At 40.1% G+C, this 19,563-nt stretch overlaps 1 protein-coding gene across 44 annotated transcripts in view; it reads right to left on the bottom strand.

The window, feature by feature from the left end:
* Positions 1–19,563, bottom strand: part of MGAT4C (MGAT4 family member C) — a 566,296-nt gene that overhangs the window by 119,341 nt on the left and 427,392 nt on the right. For 23 of the 44 annotated variants that reach the window (XM_039520682.1, XM_039520655.1, XM_039520654.1 and 20 more), the window contains 6 exons: positions 17,029–17,178; positions 16,002–16,394; positions 14,316–14,406; positions 13,833–13,881; positions 11,868–11,986; positions 11,105–11,187 (listed from right to left, as the gene is read on the bottom strand). The exons of 4 other annotated variants lie outside the window; for them this stretch is intronic. The gene's annotated coding sequence lies outside the window, so the exon portion shown is untranslated. Of the gene's footprint in view, positions 1–11,104; positions 11,188–11,426; positions 11,600–11,867; positions 11,987–13,767; positions 13,882–14,315; positions 14,407–15,767; positions 15,909–16,001; positions 16,395–17,028; positions 17,179–19,563 lie in introns of those variants that run through there. 17 more of the 44 variants (XM_039520666.1, XM_039520669.1, XM_039520670.1 and 14 more) reach the window with 12 other exon arrangements.

Here is a 19,563-nt window from a genome sequence, read left to right as displayed (position 1 = left end):
TACAAATCAAACTTCCAGGAATATTGTTCTGATAATACAGGCCAGTGGAACTTGAAACTTTTTGTGCTTTTGCACGCACCCAGTCACTAAATTAATGGAAAACAATTGCTGTAGTAGGATTCCTGCTTATATAGAGATCTACAGCTAAAATGTAGGAACATTTTTGTTCTCACATTTTGTTTAAATTAGTGAAACAAAATACATAACTTAAAACTAATAATGTTCAGCCACATAGTGTAGATTTTGCATCAAACTAAGAAACAAGCTTTATTTGAAGACTGCAACAGTGGTGAACTTCAACCAATGAGTATGTGTGTTTTGTACTGTTTTCCCCAAAATATTACTTTGCATTTTCTTAAGTAGAATTGTATTTTATTATTTTATGCCCATCCTTTTAACCACTTGAGAATGCTTTATATCAGGGATCAGCAACCTTTGACATGCGGCCCCGCCAGGGTAAGCACCCTGGCGGGCTGGGCCGGTTTGTTTACCTGCCGCATCCGCAGGTTTGGCAGATCGCGGCACCCATTGGCCACGGTTTGCCGCTCCAGGCCAATGGGGGCTGCAGGAAGCAGAGACCAACACATCCCTTGGCCCGCGCCACTTCTCGCAGCCCCCATTGGCCTGGAGCGGTGAACCGTAGGCAGTGGGAGCCGCGATCGGCCGAACCTGTGGACATGGCTGGTAAACAAACCGGCCCGGCCCGCTAAGAGGCTTACCTTGGTGGACCGCGTGCCAAAGGTTGCCGATCCCTGCTTTATAATATTTCTTTGCTCTCACTGGGGTGCCCAGCCCGTACACTTAAAGAACCTGACTGGGAGAGAGTTAGATCTGTGAGGTGCTGTGCATCCTCACCTGCAACTGATTAGAGTGCTGAGCAACCTGGCAGTTGCAGGTGTGTAACACCTCACTAAATCAGCTCCTATATTGGGTGAGGTTATGAACAACTGGGCATAAGTAGGATTTAGGTGGCACAGAGGATCTTGTGCAGACTTTCTGACGGGGTGAAATTCAACCTTTACCATTTTTGTAAATAAGAAAAATACCTAGTCCAGAATATGTCACATGTAAAATCAGCCAAGTTTGGGGCAAGGAGAATCAGAAGTTCAGCCAGATGTAAAATCAAGAAAAATCCACATTGAATATAATAACTGAACCCTGTAGGTAGGCCAAATTAGCTGCAATTGTAATTTCTTTAATTAGCTCATTTGATTACTAACATTTTTTTTTCAACACGGCAATTGCTACCTGGGGTTCAAATGTGGCTAACAATCCAATTCCTTCAAAGAGAATGTCCCTCATTCCTGGGACAACACTGATGCTTGACCAAATACCCATTGCTTGAAAAAGTCCAAGTAGAAAAAGGTTTCAATCTTCAGTGGTCACAAAAGGCTGAAAATGCAGCACAGCATTGTTAATCTGATAGAATTTTATCTTGATTAAATAAATGTTGATAGTACACAAACCTCATGATTGTGAGAGACCATAAACTAGATGCCATTTCATTCCTCTCACATCTGTAGTTTATGAAATGACAACATCACTGCAGAAAAGGTGAAAAGCCCCAATCCCAGCATTGACAGAATGCATTGCTCTGGTCAGGATTAACCACTGTTGCATGACAATCTTCCAACAGTATGTAAAGTGAATTCAAATACCACAATAGCAACAGAGGTAGGTACAAAGCTAATCTTGTGCAATGTACTGAATGACTGCAGATTGCATTAAACCAGTGACCCAGTACAGTAGCCATCACCATCCAGACAATGGTTGCATTGCATTGCATTGTTTGACAAGTCTGTAAAGTCCTGGAGGCCAAATTGTTTTTTTAATGTTACAGCTTTCTAAGTTTAGTACCATTAGTCACTCTCATGTATGTGAACCCTGAAGTTTCTTACAGAGCATGACTTTGCAAGGCTAGTCTTCACAAGGCGGCTGAAAATTGTGTGTTCATTTCCCCTAGCATTTGGTTATGGAACAGCACCAAAGCATTGGCAGAAAATGAACAAATAATAAATTAATAATAAATACCTCCTTGCACTTACAAAAAATATCAATGGGAGTTGGGTGCCTAAACCCTGTAGGCCCTTTTCTCAATTTTACCCAGAGGGACTTGACTTTTCAGACCATGGATGGCAAATCTAACTCCCACCTCAGAGGATGTGAAGGTTCCCCAAATAAACACTAGCATGCAATTAGTGGATCTGATGTTGTCATTGCATAAACTACAGATTAGAAGATCTGAAGGAGTACATAGGAAGTGAACACTTTTTGCATGGTATAGAGCCCAGTTCAGCAGGTTCTCCCTGCCCATAAGAATGCCAATAGAGGGAGGTAGCCTACAGGTGGTGGTGGGGAAGTGGTGGTGCAGATGATACTTTTACATGGATCCTCCAGGACTCTGTTTTGCCTCCACGGCAGAGTGCTAATGAACCCATAGAGGGCTACTGGACTTAAGTGACCTCAGCAGAGTAGATGCAGAAATACTCCGTGGTCTGATGGGGAAGGATTCCTTCCCCATACTATGTAGAGACAATCAGGACACCGCCCCATCTCACCTCTTCACACCTATCTTTGACTGCAAATGACATTAGATTAGCAGTCTATATAATAACATCAACAACTAAAATAAAATGCCACTACTACTGAACTCTTACATTGACTAGGTAGTGGTCTTTTTTGTATGGTGTAGGAAATAATGCCTATCTAGAGAAATGGCATGCAATGAAGCCTTCCACAGAATACAGATGCACTGAAACATTTCCATATATCAGTTTTAAGTAAGCCAGCAGAAGAGTGTATGAAAAGAAATCCTGACTTTCTATTAACATAAAGTCATCTAGACTACCATAGACTTTCTTTAATTGTATTTCTGTCATGATACATCCTCTCACACTACAAATCCTATCCCTAAAGCTAGAAATAGATTTTGGATTAAAAAAGTGAGCATCTTGGGCCTATAGCCTAGTTTCAAAAGTAGAGAATTAAAAAACCCAAAACAAATACAAAACTTTTGGACTAGTAATACATCAATAAAAGTTTACCTAAGTGTGATTCTTGCACACTCTGAGCTACTGGCAAGATAAAAGAGATTCATGTCATTAAATTTCCTGTGTATGGGAAAGCAGATGCTACCCCCTGTGGACCACTGACCTCCAGATATATTCAGGAAAGGTAAGGTATTGTTATTAATAATTCTACTGCTTACCATAGAAATGAGGCCTACGGTTAGCCATACTATTCTGTAGGTTCTTACCCCCTCCCTTCCCCACCTCTGTTGCATCCTTGTTTTTGAAAATGAAAGTTTAATAAATATTATGCTGCACTAGAGCTGTTTCTCAATGTAACAAATTCATATTATTTTATAATCTGATCCTATGTATTTTAAAGGCAAAGATAGCTGATTTAGCAAAGGAAAAGCAAAACCATTTAAAATGACACATAAAAGGGTCAGCTCTAGCAAGATACAAGTTGACTGAATGAGACTGCTCACATACCTAACATTAAGGCTATGGTGAGGTGCTTCACTGGATCAGGGTCACAGATCTCAGTTTGCAGGATTGATCCCCAGGTGATTAAGTTATAAAAAACACAATACTGCTGATGATGAGACTGATAGAGCCCTACAGGCCCCTTGACGTAAAGGGCCTGATTCAAAGCCCATTGAAGTCCATGGGTTTGGGTTCAGGCCTCCAAATAATAGGGTAATGCAATCTTAAGCACTGTAGACCATAACAGGGTTCAAAAAAGAACTACCGGTAGATAAATTCTTGGAGGAGAGGTCCATCAGTGGCTATTAGCCATGATGGGCAGGAATGTTGTCCCTAGCCTTTGTTTGCCAGAAGCTGGGAATAAGCGACAGGGGATGGATCACTTGATGATTACCTGTTCTGTTCATTCCCTCTGGGGTACCTGGCACTGGCCACTGTTGGAAAACAGGATACTGGGCTAAATGGACCTTTGGTCTGACCCAGTAGGGCCATTCTTATGTAAATACAGATATTGGAATGATTATAAAAGATATAGATTTGGACACAGATATTACAGCTTGGTTTTGCCAAGACAATACCCATCCAGGAAACTGTAGAGCAGGGGTAGGCAACCTGTGGCACGAGTGCCAAAGGCGGCACGCAAGCTGATTTTCAGTGGCACTCACACTGCCCAGGTCCTGGTCACCGGTCCGGGGGGGCTCTGCATTTTAATTTAATTTTAAATGAAGCTTCTTCAGCATTTTAAAAACCTTATTTACTTTACATACATACATGTTTAGTTATATATTGTAGACTTATAGAAAGAGACCTTCTAAACAGGGCCGCCAAGAGGATTCAGGGGGCCTGGGGCAAAGCAATTTTGGGGGCCCCTTCCATAAAAAAAAATTGCAATACTATATTCTCGTGAGGGCCCCTGCAGGGACCAGGCAAATTGCCCCACTTGCTCCCCCGCCACGGGTGGCCCTGGGAAAAATAAACCTTCCGCATCTCGGCACAAACCCAGTTTTAAGAAAATTTCTTTACAAGCTATCACTGGTTCTCAGCATCAGCTAGTGCTAAAAGGCACTAAAGCTCATTAAAAGGGTTGGACAAATATGTGCCGTCAAAACCGTTTCTGGATCAAAAACTAGAGGTTTTTAAAAAGCAGAAAAAAATCACGGACAATGTCTGCTTTCCTTCAAAATTTGTTGTGTTTTTTTTAATTGAAAAGCTGAAATTAGTCTGCCAAAACCTGAATATGGTTTGGGGTTTCAGAGTGTTTGGCCAAATATTTGCTGCTTGCTGTGTTTGATTGTTTAAAGAAACAATAAAAAAAATTCTGCTTAAAAAAAATCCAAAACTTTTGAACCACCTCAGCTTGTGACCAAACGCCTGAGCCCATCCAGTCAGAGATTTTTCCAGGTTTCTGATACTCTGCTGGCTTCCTTGACTCTCATCTGTCTCCATAACTTTGGGTTCATTTAGCTTAGAACATAAGAACAGCCATACTGGGTCAAACCATAGGTCCATCCAGCCCAGTATCTTGTCTACCAACAATGGCCAATGCCAAGTGCCCCAGAGGAAGTAAACCTAACAGGTAATGATCAAATGATCTCTTTCCTGCCATCCATCTCCACCCTCTGACAAACAGAGGCTAGGGACACCATTCCTTACCCATCCTGGCTAATAGCCATTAATGGACTTAACCTCCATGCATTTATCTGTTTCCTAGAGACTGGCTCCATGGGGTCCCTCACAAACCAGAGATGGTTACTGTGGGTTTGTCTTTAGTATAGCTTATGTACATACTCCACGAACTGAGCATTTGAGCTTGGTCCAGAATCTGGGATGAGCCTATGTTGTGAAAACTGAAATGCTCAAAATAGCACATGCATGTGAATGGACACAGGGTGCTAAAATTAAATTAACCCAGGGGTTCTCAAACTGGGGGTTGGGACCCTTCAGGGGGTCACGAGATTATTACTGGGGGTCGCAAGCTGTCAGCCTCCACCTCAAACCCCGCTTTGCCTCCAGCACTTATAATAGTGTTAAATATATAAAAAAGTGTTTTCCATTTATAAGGGGGTGGGGGATGTCGCACTCAGAGGTTTGCTATGTGAAAGGGTCACCAGGACAAACGTTTGAGAATCACTGAATTAGACCCTCTGAAGCCTCAGGGAATGGGGGATGGGGGGTCTCCCTTGGTAGGGTTGGGAAGGAGGTATGTGGTGTAGGATATTGCTATTCTCATGTGATCCCTCCCCCAGTGGCTAATTTTAAATGAAGCTACCCTCCCCTGACATGAATCTCCCTATGGCCCTGAAATTAAATATAGACTATAATTTGGCATTTGAGAAGTGAAAGGGATGGTAGCTCTAATGGAAAAGCTAACAGCTTGGCTCTTCTGCAAGCCTCAAACTGCTGAATGAGCTTTATGGTAGGGAAGGCTGTGCCTCCCAAACAGCCTGGCCCTGCCCCCTATCTGACCCCTGCCCACTTCCTGCCCCCCCCCGACTGCCCACCCCCCTCAGAATCCCTGACCCATCCTGCTCCTTGCCCCCTCACCATCCCCCAGAGACCCCCCCACCCCCCCACCCTGGGACCCCACCCCTGCTCCCTGTCCCCTGACTGCCCTGACCCCTATCCACCCCGCTGCTGAGTTCTGACAGACCTCCGGAATGCCCACAATCCAACCCCGTTCCGTGTCCCCTGACTGCCCCCAACCTCTGCCCCCTCCCTGTCCCCTGACTGTCCCTGGGAATCCCTGCCCCTTATCCAACCCCCCTGGCCCTGGCCTCTTACCCCCAGCTCCCCCTATCACCCGGAGCCTCAGTGCGTCGCATCCAAGAGCATCCTTGAATAGCGGTGCAGCTTGCCTCTGGCGGGGCCTGAGCTCCTCCCCTCTCAGAGCATCATGGGAAGGGGGCGGGGCTGCGAGCTCCAGTGGGGCCTGAGCTCCCAGCCCCGCCCCCTTACCACGCGGCTCTGAGCGGGGCAGAGCTCAGGCCCCGCAGGAGACACGCTGCAGCTGTTCAGGAAAGCTCCTGGATGTGCTGAGGCTCCGGGAGAGGGGCCGGGTCGGGTCAGGAGCCTCAGCCGTTCTCTTGGGGGCCCCTGCGGAGCCCGGGGCCTGGGGCAAATTGCCCCACTTAAATCAGAGTGAATAAATGAAGACTCGGCACAGTACTTCTGAAAGATTGCCAACCCCTGCTGTAGAGATTTTCTTCTAACAGGGCTTCAAGTAATTGTTGTGGCTTTCAATTATTAACTTAAAATTGCAACAACTCATAATACAGTAGTGTTCTGCTTATATTTCACGTGTCATGATGTTGGAAACAATGTTCTGCAACTGTTGTAACAAGTAGCCTTGCATTATTTCCTGATCATGCTATTAACATACCTCATAAGTGTACACTATGTACATAGGATGAAATCCTGGCCCCAACTTCCCATTGACAAACTTCCCACTGACTTCACTGGGGCCAGGATTTCACTCAAGAAGTTTTAAACTAGAAAAGAGAATTGTGTATTTCAAAATTAAACTGTTTGAATCTATAAAGTTATTTTTCCCAAACATAACAGACCACATGTAGAAGGACTCAAATGCTAAAATCACTGAGATATACTGGTTTCCATGACTTGAACATGGAATAAGCATGGAACATCTTAATAAGCAATCAGCAGAAAGGTCATATAAACTAATATCTCATGATCTGAGTACTCAAATTGCTCCATACCTTGTGTATCTTGATTACTTTATAAATTCTCACTTTAGTCCATTATTCGAAGTGTCTACAAGATTTCAAAAAACAACAACCAACCAACCAAACAAACAAAAACCCTCCTCTGTTTTTACCTTTTATTTCTAAGCAGGCTGGTTTCTGAATATGAGATACTGCCTGCCTAGATGTCACTTAGCATTTAAAAAAATATGATTTTAAGAGAGCAGTAAAATGCTGGTTCCCTAGGGTCAAATCTTCCTCTCCCACCTTAAAACCCCTGGGCTCTGGAGGAGGGGATCTCCATCAGAATTCCTTTCTGAGATCCCTTAACATCAGGGAGGCAGTTTTTTATCACTGCAGAAAAGGCCGTGAGGCCTATTTACAAATATGAAGGACCCATGGGAATTTGCATAAGCCCTATGCTTTTCCACAAGCATCTCCCTCTGCTTCCTAGCAGCTCAGCTTTATTGGAGCCTTGTTATCAGAGATTTCCCCATCTGGGACTGTATTATCTTTTCCAGGGAATCTGTATGGAATTGAAGGGAGGAGATGTGCTCCCAACCCCATCCATGGCCTACCCACTTCTCCCAGATCCTTCTAATCTCTACTTTCTCCCCCAACATGGACTCTAGACCCACAAAGAATGCACCACAGGTGTGTGTGGAGGGGAGGGGGAAGTGATACCACAGATAAGCCTGGCCTTTCCACAGCACATGAGATTCACATATGGATAGGGCCCCTTCTGTGTACAGTTATCAGGCGGATGAGCCAAGCCTTCATTTGTATCAGTATTTCCTAAATTCACAGTCACTTAGTTAACAATTGCTCTCAATCTTTAAATCATGAACTAAATTCAATTAATTAGGAAAGAGTTCAAATTCACTTCAAACATATACCAACAAGAACACCTGCTCCAGAAGAAACAAGGATTAGACTTGTAAACTCAACTAAGTCCTCTAGGTGTATAAAAAAAACTTTCACATCATTGAAGTCTCAAATGATTTAATGGCTACAATTAATAGCACTTTTGAAAAGTGGTTTTTATTATTATTCTTCATTAAAAATTAAGCTGAAAAAAGTAGGTTATAAAAATATTTGTACCCAGCACTGTCATACAATAGACTGTTTCTTCTCTGATAGCTTCAACACTATGTTATTTAATATAATAACAGACCTGACACATAACAAACAGAATTATTATGTTGACCAGGGAAGTATACTTCACAAAGCAATTAATCCTCTGTAAAAAGGATTTCTTTTAAAACCCTGTGATTATAGCCTCTTTGAAAATATAGGCGGTTTTTTAGTTCTGTTTTTCTTATTTTCTTCATTCTGTTAATCGTATCTATTTGAATCTCACTCTGCAATTTTCCTGCTTATCAGAAAAGATGCTTAATACATTGTGATTAGCCCATTGGATGGAGATTTATAATTTATATTCTGTGAAAGAGTTTCATGCTACCCTAAACAGTTATCTCCTTTATTATATTTCCAGTGTATGCTAATAACTTAGGAGTGAGAGTATTTATTCTTATCACTGAATAAAAGCGTCATATTGGTTTATGAAAGGGAAAAGTGCATTTCAAATGTGATATAGAGGGAAACTGTGAGCAGAGGTATACAAACCAGTCGTGGGTAGCACATTAATAGACCTGTCAAAGCTTGACAAAAACTTCACAGTGAACAAGCTTGCTTGGTTTCCAAAAGCATACCAAGATTCTGCACTTAGCCTAATTAAAATCATACTGTTAATTTATTTTCATTCTCTTATTTGTAATAGCCATTCAGGACAGAAGGACATTCTTTCTCTTTCGATTCTTTATTTTTTTTCATTTATGGAAACGGATGATTTCCTCCTTTCTTTACATTGGAAAAGAATATGTAACGTGGTTTTGTTACTTTGTCTTGTTGACTTCCTCCATACAATCATCCTTTATGTCTTTTATACACAAAAATCTTTATTTTGCTTTACACAACCAACCATGTGAATCTTTTAGGATGCACCTGTCATTTTAGTAAATGATATCAGCAATAGTTGTCAAACCTTTAATGGTGCATTCAAAGACAGATCCAAAGCTTATGCAAGTCAATGGGCATCTTTACACTGACTTCCATGGACTTTGGGTCAGGCTTTCAGTACACGGAAAGGGGGTATTTCTTGTTTGTGCACACCGGCAGCTAACATTAGTATCATGCTCTGCTCTGGAAGATGTTCACTCAATGGACCGCTCGTATGTGACACAAGGCAAAAGAAAATCGTCACAATTTTCTGCTGCTATAACTACATTTTTATTGACTTTCCATAACTTGAACAGCTGATGAGAAGTAGGATTTATTGTGAGTTCAGGAAACTATGACTTCTCAATCATTTTTATGTTTCATTATATTTGAATCTTGAATGAGTATTTGCCCAGAACAGGCTAGTAGTCTTAGCTGGCCATCTAACATGAGATTTTACAAGAAAATGTAGTTTTATCCAACCACAGCCAAGAAATTCCAAATGTTACATCTTCAAAACCTACCAAAACCTTTGCTGACAATGTATGCATCAATTTAGATCACGTCTTTCACACTCTGATTACTCCTACAGCCAATTATTGATGCTAAAAACTTGTTCCCAATCAGTAAATTTCCCAGACATTCTTATGATCCGTTTATCAGTATTATACCTCACCCATTCACTGGTTGATCCTGTACCAGATTTCACAATGATTAAGTGGAAGAGTAGCAGCACAGTACCACAGAACAGTACAAGCTGACATAGCAGGTGTATAAAGAAAATTCTACGTCCTGCACTGGTTTGATTACCATGTTATCACTCCTCCTCGTTCTCCCTGTCATTGCAATTAAAGAGAGTACAATGGAAAGGGGATGTGTTTGACAAAGGGAATGCATTTGACACAGAGGAAATGGTCTTCTACAAATCGGCAAAAACAGACCAACAATAATCCTCTATGAAAATTCCTGTAATGAATTTGAATAGGAATATGACAACTGCAAGTTTATAGATTCATATGAATGGTATTCTTGCTGCAGTAATTGACAAATGGGATAGCTACTGGAAACAGGTCCAATGCTTAAAAACAAGGTAACACTACCATCTCAAATCGATTTGTGGATTTGGTTAGGTTTATTAGGCCAATATTTTATGTATACCTTGATAATGCTGGAAAGTGGCTAACTGAATAATCCAGTGTGAATTTTGGCAATACAAATTGCTGGAATACTTATATTTTCCAATGCTCGGGGCAGGATTTTGTGGGCTTCTATGTGCATATGGGCAATGTTGAAGGTGGAATTTGCATACTTGTATTACTCATAATGATTATTTTATATTGTTGTTGGACTATAATCAGAGTTGGAATTATCTGAGTTTTTTATAGTTAAAGATTATTAATTTAGAATGATTCTGGCTCAAGCAATCAGGGAAAACTTGGAAAGTATAAAATACTCCATATTCCTTATAGTCCATGATTCCAAATCAAAACCCAAGTTTTTACAGGATTAAAAATTTATTAGTTATATGTTTTCTGTGTTTTGAGTTCTGCATAGGTTTACATATGGTAATAGTGACGTGATTTTACAAAGAAAGTAGGATAAAAATAGTCCAAACATATTTTTAAACTCCCTGATTTTTTTTCCCCATAGAGGATTTGTGACATAGTCAAATTACACAAAAGAGTGACCTGATATGAATGCTTCATGGGCACTTGCTTGGATAACTTCTGAAATTTTTGCTGTCTTGGCCAAGAACGAGTTGTGTTCTCATTCTATACTCACTGTGATTAAAGCTTTATACCACACCATCACATATTCTCCCTCACACTGTATATACATGCACATGCCTAATCACACAGCTTCCAATCCTTCAGTCTGGGGTAGGAGCCAGTATTCTGCTTCTGTCTTATTTACCAGTGGCCGAATCTTTCAAACAATTAGCTGCAAATCCGCTCAGTATTCACTGGCATAAAGGTGGGGTTATTTTCCTGTGATCTCTATTAAAATATACAACATGCCAAGATTTTTAAATAATGCATATAAACACAGGTGGATGTTTGCAAGAAATTGCTAATTTTATTCTTCATCTGAAGCATTTGAATTTGCAGAAATTTAATATTCTTATTGTACATTTCTAGACAGCCCATTTTTCATACACGACAGTCTTGATTAATTAAGAAAAAAATCATGAAATGCCAATATTTGGATTCCATTTTTTAAATTTTATTTGGTTATAAATATAATTAAGGTTGAGAAACATATAGGAAGAGAATGGGATAAATGTATTTTGACTGCCTCCTTGCAATCACCAGGTCTCTTCTCTGCAAAACTGAGCTGGAGAAGCAACTTCAGGGCAAAGGGCAACCCTCATTTAGCAGATTTGATATGAGGTAAGAATCCAAATGCTGACTGTGAAACAGACAGAAATTAGGTTGAACAGATGAATTAGTAAAGATTTCAAACTGTAAATTATTAAGAAGGACTCCAATTTAGTGGATGAGACATCAAAAACAATTTAAAGCAAGGTCTGAATTAATATAGAACAGGGAGAATAACACCACTTATCTTTTAAAATTATTTATGAAGAGAAAATGAAAGCTAAGGGATGTTCTCTTAAATAATATTTGGCAATCTCAATTTAGAATTTATTGCACTGATATTATGGTACTGTACTCACATTTTTACAAGATGGCAGCTTGTTGTCTTTATAATGTTCAATATCCTTTAATAGAAGAAGAGAAGCCAACACCAGTATCCTCAAAAGCCCAAATAACTTCTATTAGGTCCACTCAAAATCTGCAGGAAATTTGGTCAAATGCTTGAGAAATTTTAGGAAATTCTGAAATGTGTTTTAAAATCAAATGGTCTCAGAACTGAAAACACTATTATGTTGTCTATTTTTTTTACTTTTACTAGTATCTGTAAATAAAATTACTTTTTAATTTCAGTCTATTTTTCCCAAAATTTTTCCCCAACCCTAAGAAATATTTAATTCCCCCTTAAAGTCTTCAACAATTTATAGGCCTTCTTTCTTCCCTTCCTTCCCTTAGTCTACGATGAGGACACAAATAAATAAATAAGATAAACCACTGAATAATTTCCAACTTGCAACCTTATTCCTATAGACTGTCCTTGTACATTAATCTAGCTACACTATATAAAGCAGTTACTGGATGTTTCTACCTATGCTATTTGCTGTGGAATAACTAGCAGTGTAACCTTTCTGAAATATTGTTTTGGTTTCTCTGTAGGTGAGGAATGGCCATTGCTGATCATTGTTCCTAGTAGGAACAATGCCAAGGTTTGCTGAGGGAAAATGGTGGCTCCTAGTTTGTCAGGAAGCAGAGAGGAGCCACTGTGAGGAGAAAGAAGGTGAATAAAGGTAGTGCATATCTTTGTTAAGGGCAGCCCCTGGCCTCAGTCACATTGAGAACACTGGGAGATGGTGACCATTTGAAAAGAGGGTAATTCTTCTTGAATTTTTACAAAGGAGATTATTATTCTTCCACCTTTACTGAAGGAGAAACTTTCAATAATGAAGTATGATGGGGAAAATGACAAGTAATCTTCAACATTTCTTACCAAAAAATTACTCGCTGCACCATATATACTCAAGTCAATGCCTGAGCTGAGATCATTTGGACCAAAAAAGAGTCTGGGCATAGAGTGCTAAATTTCTTAACATTAATTTTAAAATGGGTCCTATAAATCAATTTCATTAACAAATTTACCTGTAAGTTTTCAGAAAATTCATTTTGTACTCAAAGAGTAAGTGCTTTAATTTTTGGGTGGATAGGCTACATAAAGTGATTAAATTCCTGCTTTAAGTGCAAAACTCAACTCAGACTCCACTATGTCGCTGTTACCGACATCTTCATAATATGCCAGTATATGCTGACCACACCCAACAGCATTCTTCCCATGCTAAAAGTTTACTTTACTAGTTATTTATCTTCTACAAGAAACAATCAGACAGTTATGATAATCATCCTGCTCAGTAAGCCATTGCTGACTCAATACCAATCTAGTTAAATGAATATTACTAAAGTTAAAGGAACATTTTGTTTATTGGGCAAGGTAAAAATCTCTTGCAATCATATGTAATTTTTTTTAATTACATTTGAATTTCTTAACCATTGCTGTAGGCAGCCATTGGGCAATTTCTGAAATAGCTAGAAAAATAGATTGGAGTTAGTATGGGCAGCTCAATGAAGATGTCTGCTCAGTGTGTATTCATGGTCAAAAAGTGACTGAACTCTTTAAATTCTATCAAATGCTTCAGGATACAAGTAATTCTGCAGCCAAGATTAAGAGATAAAGTTAACACATGGAACAGTGGTGTACAATTATGTGTATTGTATGGAGTTCAGAATGTCCACTAAAGCAACTAGCGTTGGCCACTGTGTTCAATGGTCTATTTCCACTCTGTCTTGCTATGAAAATTTGAAGGTACCTATCCTACAGAAATGGACAGGGGAACTCATCAATAAAGGCTGTTCTTATTGGATCACTGGAAGTTTAGAAGACAAGAGTACAGTGGATGTTAGTGGCTATTGGTGCTGCAAATTATCGATCACCTAATAACAAATCCTATTGCTTTTGATTGCCTGCCTCAGGAATGATTTAAACATGTTTCATTTACTCTAGCCTTGGTTGCTGCTTCTGCCTGGATCTTCAGACACGCCAAACCCCTGGAAAAAAACACAGAAATTGGGCTTGTTTTTGGCTTAATTGGCTTGTGAGTTGCTTGTTGGCTAGCTTTTGGCTTGTAGCTTGTTGCAGCTCATTGCTTCTTTTTTTGATCGGCTCCCAGGAAGCAGGGGCAAGTAGGGGAGAGAGTCAGGGGTACACAGCGGGCCCACCACAGTCCCAGATGGCATGCCGAGGGGATCTATTCACATAGATTGTTGCAGTTATTAGAGATTGGCTTGTTTTGGCCTTGTTTTGAAATGGGATTAGCCTGATTTTTGGCTTATTGTGAAAATCAGGGTGCTTATTTACTGCATGAAAGTTAGCAGCTATGTTGATCTTCCTTGCAACTTTCTCCCCTACTCTGATAAGTGATGGGGAAATGAGTATTCTTGTCATGCCTCATTCTTCTTTCTGCTAGTTCTTTTGTTCTTACTCTTCATTTTGTACATTTTATTTTCTGTCTCATATTCACAATCCCAAAGCCTGTTCTCAGCATCATCATCATCATCATCCTGAGAATTCTCCTTCCAAAAAGAACAAAATGTTTATGTACAGTATTTTATTTCCAAATCCAGGAACAAGTAAAATACCAGCAGCTAAATTGTAGAAGGCAATTTCTGCCTCCTAACAGTGAAATTGTTTTCCAATTTATTTCTCAAAGGTTTTCTCTAGAGATATTCACCTAAACTTCCTTTCTTCTCATTAGCTAGGAGAAGGCTTCTAATGGTAGCAAATCTATTTGCCTGATGGTAATCCCAGTAGATATCTACATTGTGATATTTGGTTTCAGTCGCATTACTGAAAAAATGCGTGTCCTGAATGCATTGAAAAATTCAGAAATTAAATCTGAAGCATTATTGTAAGGCTGCACTTATGGCTGTTATGATTCACCTGCAGAAAGAATATTCTTCTCAATATGCAGCATAGTATTATCTCCATGGTTATCAGATGAAACTGCCCATTTTAACAAATAGGAGCAGTTTGATTGTTCCCTCCAGGGGGCACACCACACTCCCCTTGAGCCAGTTATTGGAATCTTCTGCATGCAGATCACCCTACTTGAAAACTTTGCTGGATCCTGCAGAGCCCTCTGCATGCAGCCATGTGGACTTAGGTGCTCAACTGTAGGCCACCATTTTTTAAAATCTTGGCCTAATCATATCGGGCTAAGTACCAGCTATTTAGCTACAAAACTTAGAGGAATTGTTTAGCATAGAAAAAGAGAGTATTAACTACAGTAGTTAGATGAATTTAAGAAATAAAATGTAGCAGAATATCAGGAACATTTTCCAACAGCAGCAGAAGGCACAGGGAAGCAACGGAAGCTAAAGCACTGAGCTTTAAACTACAGTAGTGCAAACGTACAGTAAGCGAGCAAACCAGCTCTGGCAGGAGTTTGGCCTAGAAGGATTTTGTCATCTTTAGGCTCTGTGATTCAAAAATCATGAGTCTCCCAGGCACACTGTGAGATCTGAGAAATAGGCATCTGTCACACCTGACTTTTGCAATTTCTATATTTTTATGTTCTTAAGCATTTTTATATATATTCCTTTAAAGTACTTAAAGTATGTATTTCCTAGAACACAAGATATATGGTTTCACTCTGCTGTTGCAACAAGAGATGAGGAAGGAGGATTTCCCCAAAAGATACAGTCACAAAGACTGAATCCATTTAACAGAATGATGATGTGATGTGAAATGGTTGCAAATTCCAGCAGCTTCTGGAATGGAGTCTATGCTATTCACTCAAGCATAGTGATAGCTTTCCATGGTGGCGGGGGGGGGGAGAAGTGAAAATTGGTATGTTGTGATGGCTTGATGGTAGAATACAAAATAAATTGTTAGCCACAGTGTTCAAAACCCTCTTCAGGACTAAAAACATTACCTCTTCACTGTCTTTGTACAACTGGACAAAGCATATGGGAAATCCTAGCAATATAAGCAATTAGCAGCACTTTGCTTGTATTCACTTCACTCTAGGTGATAGATGATACTCAGAGGGAGAGTATATCCATAAACTTAAAAAGCCACAAATTAAAAACACATGATCATTAATTTTATTAAACAAAATGATCTAAAACTACCTCAGCTAGCATTTTGTGTATTTCACCATGCTTACATTCAGGGACTGACTCCACTGTGGTTATTACTTTCTGATGGCGCTTCAGCTTGCCATTTCTTTGATATGAAGAATATATGCATACACATTGTACTGTTCTGTATTTTACCTAAAGCTCTTCCAAAAAAAAAAAAAAAAAAAAGATCCTACTTGAGTCTCCATGGCACATCTTTAGAAATGATCATTCATTTTTCAAAAGAGCTGGGCTTCTCAAAGAACTGTTTAAAAAAGCAAAAGTGGGAGGAGTTCCTTTCTGGTGTTGAAGTCTCCCAAATTATTACAAAGACAGAATGGATTAGCAAGGTAGCTAAAAATTCCAAGGATCTTCATGTATTCATTTCATACCAGACAGACACCACTCCATGACTCTGGTAATAAGTTTCCAGTAGCTACCTACATGTAAAGAAGTGTCAGAGAGTGAAGAGCAAAGCATCATATGAGGAATATGGTTTTACGATAAAGAAAATTTGCAGTGGAAAAGGGGGGGAAAGAATTAAAGGAAGCACTGAGACAAAATACTTATGCTCCATTGTTTAGCTTTTAGACTTTTCCCATTCCACCTACTACACCATACTGAAAAATGGAAATCACTGATTTCAGATTGACTTTAAAAGTACAAACTGTAGTCAAAAAATTCATTCAAAATGCTAACATTGTAATAGGAAAATGCTTTCTTGAGTGAGATTTCTTTCTTTGTGAACAGACACTGTAGCTACTGAAATGCATAGTTAAGCTACCAGAGGTTTCTAAATGAAGAAAAACATATAATTATCTTTCTACATAGAGAATGTTTAATTGGCCCTCGATTTGTGGTAAAAAAACAAAGAAACAAACAAACAAAAAAAACCAATACAACACAGCAACAGCCACAAAAATGAGTATATTTATTCCTTCAGAATAAAGAGCCAGATACTCAGCTAGTGTAAATCAGCATAGCTCCACTGAAGTGAATAGTGCTACACTGATTTCCAGGTGAGGATCTGGCCCCATATGCCACAATAATGTAAGAACAGAAGATCTTCCATACCTGATCACACCAATTCATCCATCAAATCTAACATTTTAGCTCCAGCAATGCCTATCAATTAATTATTGAGAGGAAGATGAACCTCCATCCCCATTCCAGTTGTTGGGAAAGAACTTCCTTCCTTACCCCAGCAGGTAATCAATTTATGCCCTGAAACATAAGATTTTAATATCCTCATTTTAGCTTACAGCACTTTACAGTTATCCAGAACTTTTGCCCAAAATACAATAATATAAACTTTTTTTTAAATGGAGGGGGGAAATGAAGGTAATTGGTCTACAGCAAAATTTTAGGTGTGCATAATCCATGCCAGAAAAGCTGATGACACTCATGGCTGCCATTTTCCCTGATGAGTTGTCAAACTTTTTCTGCTTTATGACAGAATGGATTACAATAATGCCATGAATATTTTACTGCAGTTATGTACTTTAACTCAAATCTTATTAGTCATCAAGAAACAAATATTTAATATTAGAAGCGCTAAAATAAATCTTGCTCTGTCAAGAGATTACTTTTAAATACATTTGGAAGCATGGTTCAACAATTGACTCAGATGGGCTGTATCTCTTGTAGTGAGGCCAGTATGCATTCATCTGGCATGGCTCAAACGAGCTCCACAGAATTCTAAATGTAGCTGCTGATTTGGATTAGATTACTTTGAGTGAGATGAGGGGAGGGACGGAGAGAGTGGATTTTTAATAGAATCTCAGTTAGACACATCGGGGGAGCTCGACTCTGTCAGTTTAAATGTACAAATCTACCCTCAGCAAAAGAACGTGTGCCAAGAGGATGAATGAAACCTGGTAAACATTATAGTTAATTTATTGCCTAAAACAACAGTCCTTTTAATTGATTGACAAATGAACAGAAGCATGGAATAAGAAAAGTAAATGAAAACACTGCAGGAATGGACAGCTTTGTAATTGGAAATTGAAAAGGTCACTAAATGTGGCTAAGTGTAATTTATTTGAATTGAATCATTATTTTATGGAAATCTTTATTTGGAGCCTGAATATGGACAACACTAACTTTAGCGCAACACATTTTATTTTGATTACTTTAAACGTGAGTGGACACAGCAAATGTGGAGCTGTACTATTCCTGAAACCAAACAGTGACCAGGCTACTACACGGTGGTAGTGATAATGTGGAGCCAGTGTGAGATCTTTCAACAAATGATATTTCTTTGGAGCACTGTGTCCTTTAGCAGTAAATAATAATGTATATAAGATACAATTTTCAAAATTGCCTAAGTGACTTAAGAGCCTGAGTCCCATTTTCAAAAGTCACTTAGGATTTTTCTACATGATCATTTAGTTTGCGGCAAGCTGGGGTGTGAATCTACCCCACACTAGACTGGCACAGTCTAACTGTCCATGTGAACCATGTTTTTGCTGCACAAACAGTTGGTTAAAGCACTTTAGCCCATTCCTGTTTTAAAGCAGGGTAGATCAAAGCACACTAAAATACTGTTAGAGTATATCAGAAGAGTCCACACAGACTGTGCATGGCAGACAAGCACAGGGTAGATTCACAGCCCTGCTTGCCGCAGACTAAATGTTTGTGTAGACAAGCCCTTAGACAGTTAGTAGCCTGAGTCCCATTGACTTTGAAAATGGGACTTAGATGCTTTAAAATTTTTTACCCATTGTTTTTATAAATTCTCAGATGAAATAATCACTTTTCAAAAGAAAGTGGTAATATTCATGATTTAAACATAAAGAAACCATGTAGGTACCATGCAGAGATATGAAGATCACAAACATACACTGGAATAAAACCTAGATCTTCCGACTTCCAGTCCCTGCTTTACCTACCAACTAACACAACCTCAGTATCTCTTAAGCAGAACACTGTTTCACTACAAGCACCATTACTATATACAATTATATAAATTAGAGATGGGAAAGACCTATCACATCCTCCTGTCAATCTCCCCCTCCACTGAAGATTGTTCTCTACTGCAGTGGTTATCAAAGCAGGTCTGCCCCTTGTTCAGGGAAAGCCGGGCCGGGCCGGTTTGTTTACCTGCTGCATCCACAGGTTCAGCCAATCGCGGCTCCCACTGGCTGCAGTTCACTGCTCCAGGCCAATGAGGGCTGTGGTAAGCAGCGCGGGCTGAGGGATGTGCTGGCCGCCCTTCCCGCAGCCCCCATTGGCCTGGAGCGGCGAACCATGACCAGTGGGAGCTGCGATCGGCCAAACCTGCGGATGCTACAAGTAAACAAACTGGCCCGGCCCGCCAGGGGCTTTCCCTGAACAGGCGGCGGACCGGCTTTGAGAAGTCCAGGGCCAGCTTTACGCCGATTCCCCCGATTCCCCAGAATCGGGTCCTGCACCAAAGAAGTCCCAACACCCATGCTTCGGGGGCCCCGCTCCGGGGGTCTGTGGCAGCATTTCGGTGGCAGGGGGTCCTTTGGTGCTTTGGAAGCCCCAGAGCACACCCCCCACCGCCAAAGTGCTGCCGAAGCCCTGGACCACTGCCGAGTATTCCAATTGGGCCCCGTGGCTCATAAAGCCGGCCCTATTGAGAAC

Source organism: Mauremys reevesii, linkage group 1 (genome assembly GCF_016161935.1).
Source record: "Mauremys reevesii isolate NIE-2019 linkage group 1, ASM1616193v1, whole genome shotgun sequence".
Classification (NCBI taxonomy): Eukaryota; Metazoa; Chordata; order Testudines; family Geoemydidae; genus Mauremys; species Mauremys reevesii.
Note: the sequence above shows the minus strand (reverse complement) of the source record. Positions and strands in the feature narration are given on the sequence as shown.